The 15916-nt window shown below is 38.8% G+C and overlaps 1 protein-coding gene and 1 long non-coding RNA gene across 5 annotated transcripts in view; one reads left to right on the plus strand and one right to left on the minus strand.

Moving 5' to 3' along the window:
- LOC129739273 (ABC transporter G family member 20) overlaps window positions 1–4967 on the minus strand; it is a 132739-nt gene extending 127772 nt beyond the window's left edge. The window contains exons 1-2 of one of the 4 annotated variants that reach the window (XM_055730696.1): window positions 4195–4967; window positions 3660–3913 (exon numbers count right to left, since the gene is read on the minus strand). The gene's annotated coding sequence lies outside the window, so the exon portion shown is untranslated. Of the gene's footprint in view, window positions 1–3659 lie in introns of all 4 variants that reach the window. The other 3 variants (XM_055730695.1, XM_055730698.1, XM_055730694.1) reach the window with 3 other exon arrangements.
- Window positions 4968–14609: 9642 nt separating this feature from the next.
- On the plus strand, window positions 14610–15277 carry LOC129739284 (uncharacterized). The gene is made up of 3 exons (XR_008735799.1): window positions 14610–14837; window positions 14974–15061; window positions 15172–15277. It is a non-coding gene; the product is annotated as an uncharacterized LOC129739284 (long non-coding RNA).
- The last annotated feature ends 639 nt before the right edge of the window (window positions 15278–15916 follow it).

Raw genomic sequence — 15916 nt, forward strand, 5'->3', positions numbered from 1 at the left:
GAGGAGGCCTACCTTACAGTTTTTTACATTATTGAAGAACTAATCATGCTAATGGAACCAAATTTGGCATGGGGAGTAGTGGAATACGAGAAATGGTTCTATGATCATTTCAGACTCCTTTCTCCTTCCAGAAGAGATACAGGAAGGAGGGGGGCCTTTAACACCTTTTTAATTGCAAAACTTGAAAACTATTCGAGCAAACGAAACAAATTTGGCTTGGAAGGGTATTTGGGTACGATAAATATTTCTATGAATATTTGGTACCCTTCGCTCCTTCCAGTGAGGAGGTAGAAGGAGGAAAGTAGGGAGGGGGCTCCTCTATTGTTTCCAGCATTACTGGGAAAATAATCAAGCAAATGGAACCAAATTTGGTGGGACAAGGTATACGATTACGAGAAATGTACATATCTATGATATTTTGAGAACCCTCCGTTTGTCAAGTGCGAAAATCTTAATGGACAAGGGTAGTCCCATACATTTATTTACATCACTCGGGTAGTAACCCAAATGGAACGAAATTTGGCATGGGAGGGTATTTGAACACAAAGAATGTTTCTGTGAAAATTTGGTACTAGTGCCGCCTTCCAGATACGTGACAGGAACTAGAAATTTTTGCATAACTCGAGAACTATTCGAGCAAATGGAAACAACTTTGGCATGGGAAAGCATTTGGATACGTTAAATGGTTATTTGCTTATTTGAGACTTCTTTCTCCTTCAATTGGGGATACAGTTAGGGAAGACGGGAGCTCACCTACGATTGTTATGCATAAACCAAGAACTAATCTAACGAATGGAACCAAATTAGACATGGGAACAATCATACAATCGAGCAAATCGAACAGAGTTTGGCATGGGAGTGAATTTGAATACTCGTTTGATCTTGATCCCTTCCTACCATTAAGGAGATAGGTAGGAAGAGGATCTCCGATACTTATTTCACGGCATAACTCGACAACTTATAAAGTAAGAGACGAACCAGCCCGAGGCTAAAAGTCTCTATAATAAAAAAAAAATAAAAAAAAATAAAATAAAAACAAAATAAAAAAAATTATAAAGTTAACGAAACCAAATTTGGCATGAGAGGGTATTCGAGTACAAGAAAAGTTGCTTCGGATCTTTAGCACCCCTCCCACTATTCAGTGGAACGATAAAAAGTGGGAAGAGGGTTACTCATACAATCCAGAGACATAAAAAGGATCAAAAACGGTTTAAAAAAATAAAATTTCAAAATAAAAAAAAGGTGCAATGTTATTTTGAAAAAAACATTTTAATGATTTTTAAATTGAAATAAGAATATTGTGCAAATGAATGAAAAGTTAAATAACTGGGTACCAAAAATTTCAATAATTTTTTTGAAGATGTAGCAAAGCACACCTGATCAGCTAGTTATAAATAAAATTTGAAATTTTGGCATTATTTTATTTAATTAACTCGCTTAAACCTAAACCCGCCTTTAGACGGGGTTCACTTCAATCGGCATAAAACCAAGCCAATCATTGTTTTAACTTACTTTTTATTCACTATGCTTTAAACCACATAACCTAACAATCCACATTAATGGCAACTGTTTGATAAGCAGTTGTCAAAAGCTACAGCTTAAGGAAGCATAAAAACATGAAGAAACTGGACATGCACTATTTTGTTTATCAAGTTATTATATTTGATGCTTCATGGAAAATTATTGACAGTTTGGTTTAAAAGTTATAACCATTCAGGGTTGAATAGATCGACAAATATGTAACGAGTTTAGTTTAGTAACAGTTAAAATATCTCAGTTAGTAGTAGGACAATTTTTACAAAATAAATGTTCATTTATAGCTAATGTTTCAAAACAGAAGGTGGTCCAAAATAGAAACCTGGTGGTCCAAAATACCACCAGAGTAATGATCGAAAAAACAAGTTTTTAGGCTTAAATCTTGTTACATTGAAACAAACGACGATATGTTTCGATATAAAAATCTTTGATCTTCGTAATGAACGGATAAAGCAGTCAAAAATTGTAACATATACTTTTCTACTTCAGAAAATAGCATAGCCATTTCCCAGAGCTGTCCAAAATAGGTCCGTTACCCTACTGTGTACCGTAAAACGAGTTAACTTTGATCACCGGGGTAACTTTGACCAACAATAAGTTTTTCCACATTATCATCAATAACTCAGTCTATGGTTTTAATTTTAAAAAACTGTTTTCTTCGTTTGAAAACCTATTAATTGAGTATCAAGTTTGTATTTGAATTTTTTTTCTGTTAGTAAAAATGTAGTTTCAAAATCTTAAAATATTTTTTTTCCAAGGCTCGCAAACAAACAGCTCTCCTGATGATACCAAAAAGCATTAAGAAGCAAACGGGTTATTGAATGTGAAAGTACTTTTTTCTATTTATATGTATAGTTATAGCACTGACCACACTGACTTGACTCTTAGAACAAAAATTCAACCATTTTCTGTCTAATTTTTTGTTGTCAGATTTTGCAGGTTCGCAATACCGACGGCAGGTGGCGAACCTGAAAAATTTGACAAAAAATGCCCTGTAGGAAAAATGGTCCTGTTTAGCCCGATTTTATCGTAGAAATTGCGTGTTTTATTTTTAAAGTTGGGTGGCATTTCCTAACTGGGGTAGCATTTCTTCAAATCGATCCATGCGCACTCTGGAATCAACATTGCGTACTGTTGGAAAAATGATTTTTTTTTTGTTTTTTTTTCTGGAAAACTTATCCAGAAAACGAAATCGAGTGTCCAGTCAGTATGGTCAGTGGTTATAGTGCTCCCGGAAACTCTCGGGAATTTAAAAAAAATAAATCCTGGAAAATGCTTCAATATCCCGGAAATTCCCGAAGCCAATAAAAAGTGCTTTCATACGACGTAATAAAAGCTCACCCGAGATATATGGCTTAGACTATTTTTTTTACTTGTGACTGGTTAATGCATCGAATTTGATAAAAAATGTTTTTGCGTTCGAAAACTTAGTGTGAAAGTGAAAAGCGACAAAGAATCTATAAAATCAATCAATTCCAATAAAGAAACACACGAATAGAATCTGAATGTTTTATTTTGCTCACTCATCATTTAGAACTTCCGTTCCCAAACTATGTCAGTAGAAATATTCGGCAAAGAAATTACATATTTTGAAACAAAAGGATAATTATCTGAAAATTTACGGGATTTGATGAATAACCTGAAGTCTAGCTAATTTGTGAGGCATTAAAAAAGTTTTAAATGTTTTTCAATGCTTCTACTTCTTATGCAGACGAGTGTTAGAATCGTCATTCCCATATTTTCCGAGAAAAGGATCGTCATATTTCCCGATTCCTGGGAACGCAAAAATTGCCGGGAAATGAACAGACTAGTACAATACCGAGCAGAAGCAATGAGAATTACGAATTATCGCGACATTTTCAATAAAAATCGCTAAAAAAATTCTCGTGGAGTTAAAACCTACGATACCGAGTGAGAACCCGATAAAAACTGATTGATGATTTGATCTCTTTGTTTGTAGTTGAACAAAATTAAAGCACACACGAAACTGTCTCGCTGTGCTTTGTTTTTGTTACTGAGAATCGAGCAAAACTACTTTAAAATGACCTTCGGTTCGCCGTATAAAAATATCAAAAACCTGTTGAGCTAGCGAAAATATCCATGGTAAATGTAATGGGACTTACTTTTTTTTGTAACGGTCTCCAGCGATGGTTATGCAAAATCGATGGCACTGCAAATCAAAAGCAAACAGCGAAGACGATGCGCTTGTTCAGTGTGGGGTTTTTTTTCTCTGTTTCTATTGCAGATTTCTGAGATTTGAATTAAGCATGCAAGTCATCAAATGTTGCAACGAGATGAACAAGCGTTTGTCGGACCTCAATGAGCGTCGTTGTTGTTGTCCCCTTACAGGGTGTCACTCGTTTGTACGCGAGAAGGTCTGAAAGGAGCGAAACAACTTTGAATTAAAAAAAACCGCTCAGCAGAAGTCAACTTGAACTCGTCGCACTATTGGCTAATCGCACTCTTGGTCCACACACTAGCCACACTCTAAAGCAGCACCAATTTCTTCACGATTCGAACAATTGTTGAGCAATTTATCTCGCCGTGCGGTTAAGGTTAAATCTTTGCTGACCAACCACTACTGGCAGTAAGATGGGGTGTGTTCCAAAATATGATATGCCGTGCTGTACAATCTACACACTTTGAATTTACCTTCACCTCTTATTCTTCGTTTGCTTCTGGTATTTCTTCTTCTTTTCCGAACTTTTGGTACACACTGATTCGCTTGGACAGTTCTCGTGCGCACCTTTCAATGAATGTTTCACTATTACTTTCCGAGACTTCACGAGTTTAGCCGTTTTGTTTCGTGCAGTTTCACTATGACGAACTAAAAGTCGCTGATTTCGGTGTCGATCACTGAGAGAGTTGTAACTGCGCAAACCGATCACGGTACAAAACTATCCAGCTTTATTGCTCTATTCTACTTCTTTGCACTCTGAAGCTTTTTTTATAAATATATTTTTTATTTATATTCTCAGGCTTTTCCAAAAGGCAAAACCATAAGCGCAAGACGGTTGACGAGCGGCATTTTTCACGACATACACCACATGAGAGCACACTTGTGGTACGTTGCAATAATCCAAACCGTGTGGTATTTGCGCGCCACCGTTAGAGGTTGAAGTGAGCACTATTGCAAAACTAACTATCGTCCCAACTTCTTGGCAAAAGATCTCTTCTAGAAAGCCACTGGACAGAGCAAACAGCAAAAGCGAACCTTTCGCGGAGATTTAGAAATGCTAGGATCAACAGTTTTCAAAAGAACACCATAAACACCAACTTCAAGCCAAATTTAAGTAGAAAAAGTAAGTAAACTTCATGGGGATTAAACCACCAACTCGAGGGGGCCTTAAGCTATGCTAGCTAGTCTATCAAGGAGACTGGTTCTGAAAAGCACACCTGCACGAACCGAATGCAGATCCGAGACTGATGGACGGGGTCGTGGCTTGGTTGCCTCAATGTGCCTGGTCCAGTTGATTCGATTCGAATTGATTCGAGAGCTTTACCACTCCAAAGCATTTCATTCAATCGACAATTTCAACCCAACAGCAGCGATGAGAGTAAAGTTTGAGAAATAAAAAAATTATATACGCTGGCTGGCTGGCTGGTCGTATCGTATTGCTCCATCCATCTGTTCATATTCACACACGGCGAAACGCTGTCGTCACCGCAACAGCAAATCAATCCTTGACAGTTAGTGGCCGAATTGTAGGAGCTGTAGCGGGAAAAAAATAATTCTCAGAAAGTGGGATTTGGCAGGATAAGAAGTGGGGGAGCATATTTCGGGTACACACCCGATTTTTTCAAATTTTCAAACCCAAGACACCTGTTGCCTGCCTACTTGTGCGTGACCAAAAACTTTTCGGCTCAGTTGAGTGTACACGCTCGTATTTAAATAACCATTTATGGTTCAAAAATCACCATATTTGACCTTTTTCCGCATTTTGTTATACTATGACTTCTCTTGGAGAATCCATAAAATACCTTTTTGGGGAGAAGTTTAAATATGGTTATTTTTCAAGTACCAGACATTTGAGTGGAAAAGTAGGAAAATGGTTATTTTTCAACCTCAGCGCAATTAATAGTCCTATTTGCCGCTAGTAGTATTCGTTTGGCGTTTCACAAACACTTTAAATTTTAAGAACATTTACCTAAAAACCGACCACGTTTGTCTACCGACTGCCTGTTTTGGGTACTGAGAAGTTTTGAGGTTGATTGTCCCGTCTCATCTGTACGCGCTCAGCAAGTGTGTGTAAGAAATGTTAAAATAGTTCTAATCGAGTAGTCAAAGTAGACACACTACGTTCTACCACTCGGGCTGCCTTTTGATTTTTACGAATATTTCCGAATAATTCAGTTCAATTGAACTTTGGGCATCTTTATAGTGGGAAAAAAATTTTCCCATCAAACCGCATAGGCGATTGCTCGCTCAGATTTGGCGGGACTTTGTTCAAGGTCAAGATCTAAGACATCATCTCTTCGAGCAGCTCCATCTATCAAAAGACGCAGACAAACAAACCGATTCTCAAATCAAATCATATCTTTTCCTTCTTCGATTTTTCGACATTGATTGGTACCTTCGTGTCCTTCGGTCAATTGTCGTCGCTCTAGGGCAAAGGACACCTGGCACTGTGGTACCTTTAAGTTGTCTTCGCAGTGTCCAGTAAACGCTTTGAGCTAGCGTTAGGGTAAAACAACTAAATGTGACAATGGCGTCTACAGGGCCTCCTTCGGTCCCCCCAGACATAGCCAGTCAAACATCAACATACGAACTGACGAACAGCTTGAAACCAAACTCGAACCATCCTAATGGATCTGCGGCTCCTTTGCTACCAGTATGGATGGACCGCAACCAACAAAAAGGCCAATTAATCGTATTGATGCTAACTACGTGTAAAGACCAAGAACTCCCTAAAAATCCATTTATAATAGGGAAGTCTGTTGAACAACTCATTGGTAAGGTCGAAGATGCTAAATCTATCAATAATGGTACCAGTTACATCATCAAAGTAGGTACGTGACGCTAAGCAAGCTGAAAAACTACTTGTAATGAAAAAACTTTTCAACGATACAGAAATAACAATCTCATACCATCGCCTGAACTTCAATCGATGTGTCGTCACATGTCACGACGTAATCAACTTTTATGACGAATTATTGAGCGAGGAGCTGAAACCACAAGGTATCATTAGTGTGAGACGTATCCAAAGAACCGTTTCGGGAAAGAGAGTCAACACTGCTACACTAGTGTTGACACTTTCTAGCACAGTAATCCCCTAGTATATTTACTTCGGACTACTCAGAGTCAAAACACGAACATATTATGATCAACCCATGCTGTGCTATCGTTGCTACACGTATGGACACACGAAAAACAAGTGCGAAAAGCCCCAACTGTGCCGGAACTGCTCCAATGCCCACGAAGAAGAAGAATGCAACTGCCCGTCATACTGTCTGAACTGCAAAGGGGATCACCCCCCCCCCCCTCCCCCCCCCCCCCCCCCCCCGGCAGCAAGAAATGTCCAATATATGAATTTGAGAATCGAGTGTGCCAAGTAGCAGCAGAAAAACTGATATCATTAGGCGAAGCGCGAAGAATGGTCTCAGCCGAAAACAGACCGTCTACCTACGCTAATGCTAGTAAAATACAACAGCGACTTGATGATATCCGTAACAACGACGAAATTTCACGCTTAAGAGCTGAAAATCAACAACTCAGAGAACAACTGCAACACTTTCAAGCTTTGAGCGCCGAGTTTGAAGCAATGAAACTCACACTAGCTAGCCTTGAAAGTCGAACCACTATCTCACCGACACCTAGCCGAACAACACGTAATACCCCAAAAAACAAAACTCCAAAATGTAAGAGCAGGGTAATTTTGCACACAACTCCGCTTAAAAAATCAACACCATCCACGAGAATGAAGAGAAACGTTTACACCATTGGCAATTCTGAACTCACATTCCTTTCCCCGTCGGTCGGTTCAGACGATGTAGAAGAGCAATCTAATGAAGATTGCCTAATTATGGATACTTCTCAACCTTTGTGCTCTGACGATGCCGGAGAACACTAGCGAAGAACAACTGACGGCGCATATTAACTGGACTACGGCCACAACAAATGCTATGAATACAACCACCATTAATCATCGAACACCAACCAACTTTACCACCCAGACGTACCAACCATTCGATATACCCGAAAACTTATCGTTGAACACCACAATAAATACCAGCGATCTCTCAAGTACCTCCTCCACGAGATCACCTTTGTCTCCCAGATCATCGGCTCTGGTACTGCAGTGGACCATCTGCGGAGCATGGGCAAAACAAACGGATTTACAACTACTTCTAAACGATATCAACCCAGTAGCTGTAGCTCTCCAAGTTCGAGATCAGCAGATTTAACCCACTTGCGAAGGAAATACAACTGATTAGCTCACCATGGAGACTACCCCCACACAAACAGTGCCGCTCTGGGAATCAGAGAGGATATCCCGTATACTGCCGTTTCCACCCAATGCAGATACCCCACCACAGCTGCTACTATCCATGTTCCCATAAAGGTCTCCATTTACATTCGCCCAGGAGAGAACCAAAACACTGTGATAGCAGAACTCGATTCCCTTATACATAGCCTACCAAAACCACTAATCTTGGTGGGAGATTTCAATGCCCACAGCCCCATATGGGGCAATAATAACCATAACTCTGCAGGTTTTGCTGTAGAAGAGACTGTAGCAACACACAATTTCATCATACTCAACAACACACAGCAAACATTTCTTTCTGCATCTGGGCATACATCTGCAATTGATTTAGCTTTGGTGTCTTTAGAAATCGCAAAAGATCTACATTGGCAAGTAGAGGATGACTGATACAGTAGCGACCACTTTCCTGCAGTTATTTCTACATACAACAGCACGACACCCTACAAAACAAAACCCCGCTGGTTAGAAGATAGAGCAAACTGGTCTTTATACGAACAAGTATTGGAGAACACTCGCTCAAGAAATACATCTCCAAATATTACCGAAATTTCGCGAGCAATTCACCATGCGGCTTCTCAGTTCATACCACGCACAAATGGACAAATGCACAAAAAGGCGGTTCCATGGTGGAGCGAAGAGATAGCGGCAGTGATAAAAATTCGACGAACGGCTCGACGCAAACTACGAAAAATGCCTTCTACTCATCCTCGTCGGGGCGAAGCGCTTAGTAACTTCAAAACTGCTAGAGCTAAAGCAAGTCTTGCCGTGATTCAGGCAAAAAAGGAATCTTGGGCAAATTTCCTGAAATCCATTAACCCACTTGCTCCCACCCCGTTTATTTGGAGACAATACAACGCGTTTGCAGGTAAACGCACCAACGAACCAATAACATTAAAATTGCCGACAGGTTACATCAATGAACCGCTCGATGTAGCAAATGCACTAGGTGATTGGTCCTCAAATCCCCCTGCAAACACACTTCCAAATCCCCACTGACACATCACTGGACGAAGAATTTTCTTTGGCGGAACTAATGTGGGCCATCGATCGTGATAAAGGAAAATCTACAGGTCCTGAGACGACATTACTTCGAACATGATAAGGAAGTTACCGTTCGCTGCTAAAACGCAGCTGCTTGGCGCATTCAACAAAATTTGGACGTCAGATTGTATCCCTGAGATCTGGAAACAAGCTGTTACCATAGCTATCCCGAAAGCGGGGAAAAAATCCGAAGTGCTGGGCAACCAGAGGCCCATTTCGCTACTAAGCTGCATTGGAAAAGTGATGGAACGGATGTTGAACCGGAGACTTATCGAGCTTCTTGAGAAACGTATACTTCTGTCAACTCAACAATTCGGATTCCGAAGAGGGCGTGGAGTAGATACGCACTTAACACTTGAGGAATCGAACCGAGAACCTTTCAAAAATGGTCTGCACAGTGACGTGGCTACTCTGGACCTTTCCAAAGCCTACGACACGGTTCAGCGCGGCCCAATTCTCGATAATCTGTACCGATGGAAAATCGGTGGCCGTATGGTTAGGTTTATAACAGACTTTTTCACGAATAGAACCTTTCAGAGGGGCCGTAGGTGGTCATCTTTCAAACCTGAAAACACAAGATAACGGAGTGTCACAAGGTTCGGTGCTTTCAGTCACTCTGTTCCTGATATCTATGGAGCCATTGTACGACAGTATTCCCCGCGGCATACGCTATTTTGGGTACGCAGATGACTTCATTCTAATTGCTTCTGGTCGTAGTCCTGAAACAGTTCGCAACCAACTACAGATGTCCGTTACATCTGTAATAGAAAAGGCAACGGCATCGGGATTCAAAATATCACCTAACAAGTCAGAGTTACTACATGTCTGTCGCAAAATAAGGCATCGAAATGTCCCACCTTTGTCTTCTTCTTCTTCTTCTTCTTACATCAACATGGCCAAAACATGTAGGCATCCTGGAAAATGGAAGACTTGCGTCTTTCATTTTTCTTTTCAGCGTATTACCTGTTACATATTCCTATGCATTGCAGATATTACTACGGCCAGGCCAACCATGTGATGAAAACCGCGAAAGATACAGGATACAGGGGCGGAATAAAGCGTGGAGATCCCTACCAAACGCTTCATATAATATTTTGAATATGGAAAGACCTAAATATGAATTTATGTCATTTGGGAAAGTATATATGGAATATTGATACATTAAATGCTGTTAATGAATAAGGAAATTACGATACTTACCAACACTATACTCACTACAATTATAAATTGGAATATAAAATATTACATTTGGGTTTCTGTAGATCAGCTATTTTGCCTTCGTATTTTTTCCGTATACTCTGTGGCATACTCTGTGATCAGAAAAAAAAATAGTAAACGGTAGAAACACAAAGCAATTTAATTTATCAGCTGCTGGAAATTGCATACCATTACATTAGTTTTTAATCCTCACACTTGATGTGAGCATGGAATATTGTCGCTGAATCCCCAAACCGGAGTTATCGTCAATGAGCGCTGGCGACATTTACTGGCGACACTCACTGGCGACAAGCAGTCTTCCGAAAATCAATCACAACAAACACTCAGGATGCGTTTCCTGTTGGAAACATTCAGATTGTATAATGGGATAGCGCCTCTCGCAACTGCTTCGCCTGGCTGGTATGCAATCTCGATCAGCGCTCCTATCAGCTATGCAAACCGAGTCGCATCATTCAGAATCATCGGGTTAGCAAACATCGCATATCGGAGATGAGTGAGATACAAACTGATCCATTCTGAATGTAGCTCACTCAGTATCTGCCTAAATTATATGAAATTCAAAATTATTTTTTGCAGGACGAGAAAAATCAAACAGTTGTGCGGGACACCATAAATTCTCAGTAGTTTTAACGTGACGGACGACAGTTTAATAAGAGAACTTGTAAAATTTGAAAAACATTGCGAAAGTGAACATCTTTCCCTCACAAACACAACTTCAATTTGATTTTGATCATACTGATGTTAAAAAACGTTATAACAACAAATAAATTTATTTATTTGCTATATATCAAATCAAACAAAATACGCTAATGATCGGCTTCATGTATCACTCACTCACTGCCTGATCCATTCACTCCTGATCGAAGACCAACAAGATTCGCCATATGCATTGCGCATTGGTGAGATTCCAATTTGATGATGGTGCTGCACTGTTTTGACAGCAAGCATCGTGCGAGGTGATCTGTATTTTAGCGATGAATTGAACGATCGATGATCGGGTAGGTCCAGTAGCAATCAATAACGAAACCCGACCGTTGTACGTTCAGTTGCGAAGTGCAATCAGAAACATTCATTGAAAATGAGTGATATTCGGAACACTGGCGACAAGTTATTATCAGGACGTGTACAACTTCGGGTGTGTTCTTATACCAAAGATTTTTTATTTCAAAGGAAAGTGCCGCAAAAACAAAGAATTTTTTCCTTTGGTTTTGGTATAAATAAAAAATCCATTGGTTCAAATGCATTTTCCTCTGTTTCAAAGATTTTTTCTTTTGAAAAATCTTAGATTCAAAATATTAATGCTTTGATACAAAAACCAGTTTCATTTGATTTAAAGTTATTATCTTTGCTCAAAGGTAATTTAGATATAGATTTAAAAGCATTTATTCATTGAACCATTTTCCATTTATTCCAATTGGAAGATTTTTACCCTGTTGTTTCGAAGTTCCTATTAGGAGTTTGAATAATAAAAAGATACAATTTTAGTTCTTAAATTCTTTTTTATTCACAAACACATAAAACACTGGTTCACTATAACCGAGTAGGGTCCTTGATATCGTTGACAAAGTTTCGCATTCTCCGTGGGCCGGTCAATAAACTTCCGAAAGCCACTCCAGCTGCTGGCTGGTCCGACTGGTGATTGCCGTTGAAGATTGGGCCGAAAAAATACGACCGCGGGATTTGGGGAGGTGTTACTTTGCGCAGCTTTCTCCATGTTCGAGAGACTTGGAAATCTATCCATCGGCCGTGGTTCTGTAACTATACAAGCGTTATAGAAAATCTTGAATTCACTTTAATATTCAGTATTTATTAACTTACACTTATCATTTTGCATCCTGAATCCTCCTTATTTATAGCTTACTCCAATTCACACTGGTTTGATTTTTAAAACGAGCGGCCGAACTTTATTCGATTTTTCGGTTTTCTGTTCTTCTTGCAAGTCAATGCAAAATATCTTCTAAGTTTGAAGTTTTTGTTTCAAAAAATTATTCTTTTCAGTTTAAAACATTTTTCTTCGGTTGAAAGAAAATTTACTTTGTTTCTAAAGAAATATGCAATTCAAGAAATTTCTTTTGAATTAAAGAATTTGTTTGAAATCAAAGTCCAAAGTTATTCAATTCAAAAAATTTATTCTTTCTTTCAAAAATTATTCTTTTCAATCAAAACTATATAATTCATTGATTCAAAGAAAACAGGAGCTGGATTCAAAAAAATTAATGTTTTGAATCAAAGTCAGATTTAATTCGTTCCAAAATTCAAGTTTACTCTGCGCGAATACACGGAATCGTCCATCTTGTAACAGGCAATCGTAATCATAGGCATGGTAGGCGAACAAATCGCTGTCAAAAAGCGCTCCGTCTCCACCCCCCACCAATGAGAAACTTTTGGTACTCCTTGCCTACTGTTGCTCAATATGCAACCACCCGTAGCTGTATAGGCACGCTGGTTATTAATTTACAAAAGCGTTGCCAGTAATGATATTTCACAACGTCGCTAGTTGGCAAGGTTGCCGATCACCAGCGCGTAAACTTCGGATTTCAACTTCAATGACAATATCTGGCAGCTGAAATGGAATGGAATTGGTAACTTGGAATACTCTAACCTCAAATAAATGAACGAAATAAATATAAAACTGATGTTTTCATTATGAAATACTGATTTTTGAATCGAGGAACCTGTAAAATGCGAAAAATTAAGCATACAACAAAGATAATTATCTATTTTAAATTTAAAGTTTTGAAATGAATTGCTGTAAAAATACAACTGATAATTACACCGCGAAATATAACAAAAATATATCCTTAAACTTTACTCCACAATTCAATAAAACGAGAAAAAATTACCCAATAATGAAAAAATAACACACTTTTTACTAACGGAAAAAGGAATTAAATTTACCTTTTTTGTCGACCGGTTTCGGGCTCGATGTTGCCCATCTACAGGACGATGTCCGACTGACTAGATGAAGGAAAAACACTAATACATGTTCATACTATCCAATAGTATTCGTCGAAGGGTGGTCGGGTTGTTGAAAAAACGTTAAGTGTCGTGTCCTGTAATACGTCGTGTGTTATTTGTGTAAAATCGTAGATCCTAGAAAAATACATTTTTTGTAGCTTCCCGTACTCTGATGTCATACTACGACATATATATTCTTTCAACTGTTTTACCGCTGTTCGAATGTGACGTGAAAAGGTCCCGCATACTAAAAAACTGTATCTCAAACAGTCAGCACGATATATAAACTGCTCCAGAAATAGTGATCGTGTGTGTTAACGTAGGTATAATGTGAAACTTTACTTCGACAACGATAAGAACGGAACATGAACGTTCATGTGAAAAATTAATGGTATCAGAAACGGTAAAGGAACGGTGTAAACGATTTACTTCAGTTTTTCTATAAGCGTATAAATCATCTCGAACCGTTACCTATACCATTCAAATCTAATGTCAAAAAATGGCAAGGCGCGAGGCATAGATGCCAGTTAGTTCAGCAAATAAAAAATACAACACATTTTTGAAAATATGCTTTGATATCAGTAAATTTATGGGATTCAACAATTTTCATAATAAGTGAAATCATAAGTGAACATATAACATTAACGAATCTGCAGCCTCCATACAAAAATCCGAATATTAATTCGATGACGTGCAACATTTAAGTTTATAAAGGTGCCATGTATGTCAAGCGCCGATGTGGTCTAGTGGATAGGCTGGCGCGAGTCTGGTATTGGTATGCCAGGCGTACTGGGTTCGATTCCCGGTATCGGCAAGAAAAACTTTTGTGTTCGATTCTCATAAGTTGCCGACAGGTAAGATGTGTTTCATTCTATATAATAGGAATGTTCCATCAGTTGCCAGCTGGCCAGGTATATACACGGATGCCGGAATACCTGTAAGTAAACTAGCCCACCTGATTGATTCGTTCTTCCAAAATATACCTACATCAACACAATACATTCACTCCATAACAGTTCATACGAAGCCATGGGGTCCGGGTATGAGGCACGCTGCATTGGAGATTTGTCGAACATAATAATCTAAAGAATGCATGTGAGCACATACTTTGGCAGAAACTGCGGTGAATCCGTGCACCCATGGTGGATTACCAACATATAAAGGTGCCATGTATGTCAAGTGTTTCTTAAGAATTTTTCCTCAAACAGTTCAACACATCGGTTCATATAGCACCTATAGCACTCATTTTTCACTTGCAGATAAATAAAACTCAGTTTGTAGAAAAACATTTTTCGTAGTCTAAAAATATGCACATCTGGCAGCACTTCTGATTTGTTTATCCAAGAAGAAAAAAAAGAAGAAGAAATTTTTCGTCGTAGCACACAGTTTTTGACGCGTCGGGAATGTCGGAAAGGTCCGGTCGGGAATCTACCTGTTGGCCGGATTTCGTTTCAGAACCCCTGCACGGTGCTCCTGTATTCGTCGCTCCAGTTTTTTTGGCGACCGCCTCTGTTTCAATAAAAGTTGCCATCGGATGTGTCGCCCCAGGAGGAAATAAGTCTCGGAACGATGAATCCATCGAATAATCGAAAAAAGGTAACATAAATTCTCTCTAACTTTTTTTCACCTAAAACTTAAGTTTCTTAACTATGTTTAAACTGAGCATTGAAACATACAAACGAAATGTTTCAGTAATCGAACATTGTTTTTTATTTTCTCGGAACGCCAACAGCTCATCAAGGCAGCAAAACAAAATCCAGAGTCCAAGGTTATTTCCAACCCACGGATGTCGTGGGAGCACCGGAAGGTTAGGTTGTTAGGTAAGTCATGAATTTTATTGATAGTTATGTTTTGCATGCAATATATGTGAAATCAATGTTCACCGGACAGACCTGTAAAATTAAATCTGTATTTTTTTCTCATTTTTCAGGTTATGGACGCTAGCCGCTATCGAATCATCGCCAAAAATTTCATGCATGGGGGAAAATTAAGTACGGTTGATTAAACGGAATGTTAAAATATGAACACTATGTCCAAAATATTTTTAAAATCTACAAATTGTGTTTTGTGAATAAAAGTATAATATCCGAAAATTCCTCAATACTGAAAATATTTTTTATATGTGTGCGTGCTCTATTCAAGAACGGTTTCTGAAATCGTCCACAAAACGTCGGAATTAAGTAAGGTGAAATTGTTACAGAACCGCTACTGATAGTTTATTTTTGAATTCGCTTCGAGAATAACTGTAACGAGAAAAGTTTGGGTATCTCAATACGTTTCCCAGGAGCAGTTTTTAAACATTATAGTAACAGTTAGTGGAAAAGTTTTCCCATATATCTGTTTTAATAGTTTCTAACAGTTACATAACCTAACGACATATTCAAAATACAATCAATTCGGAATTAACGATTCAAGCAATGTTTTTTACGATTTCAATAATCGTTTGCTAAACGTCTTTCTACGCTTAATCAAATCGTCGGTTGACTGTTTGAAAAATCGTTTGATTACAATCCTCATTTATGCGGGGTACCTTAAAATATTTCCAGTTAGTCAAACCTGGAGAATAAGGCTGATGTCATGCTGAAGCAACTAGCAACGCAACACAACGCAACGTTCCAATAAGATTGCGTTGCAACGCATTGGTATGTCATGCTGGCGCGACCTGTCACTTTGAA

This window comes from Uranotaenia lowii, chromosome 1 (genome assembly GCF_029784155.1).
Source record: "Uranotaenia lowii strain MFRU-FL chromosome 1, ASM2978415v1, whole genome shotgun sequence".
Lineage (NCBI taxonomy): Eukaryota > Metazoa > Arthropoda > Insecta > Diptera > Culicidae > Uranotaenia > Uranotaenia lowii.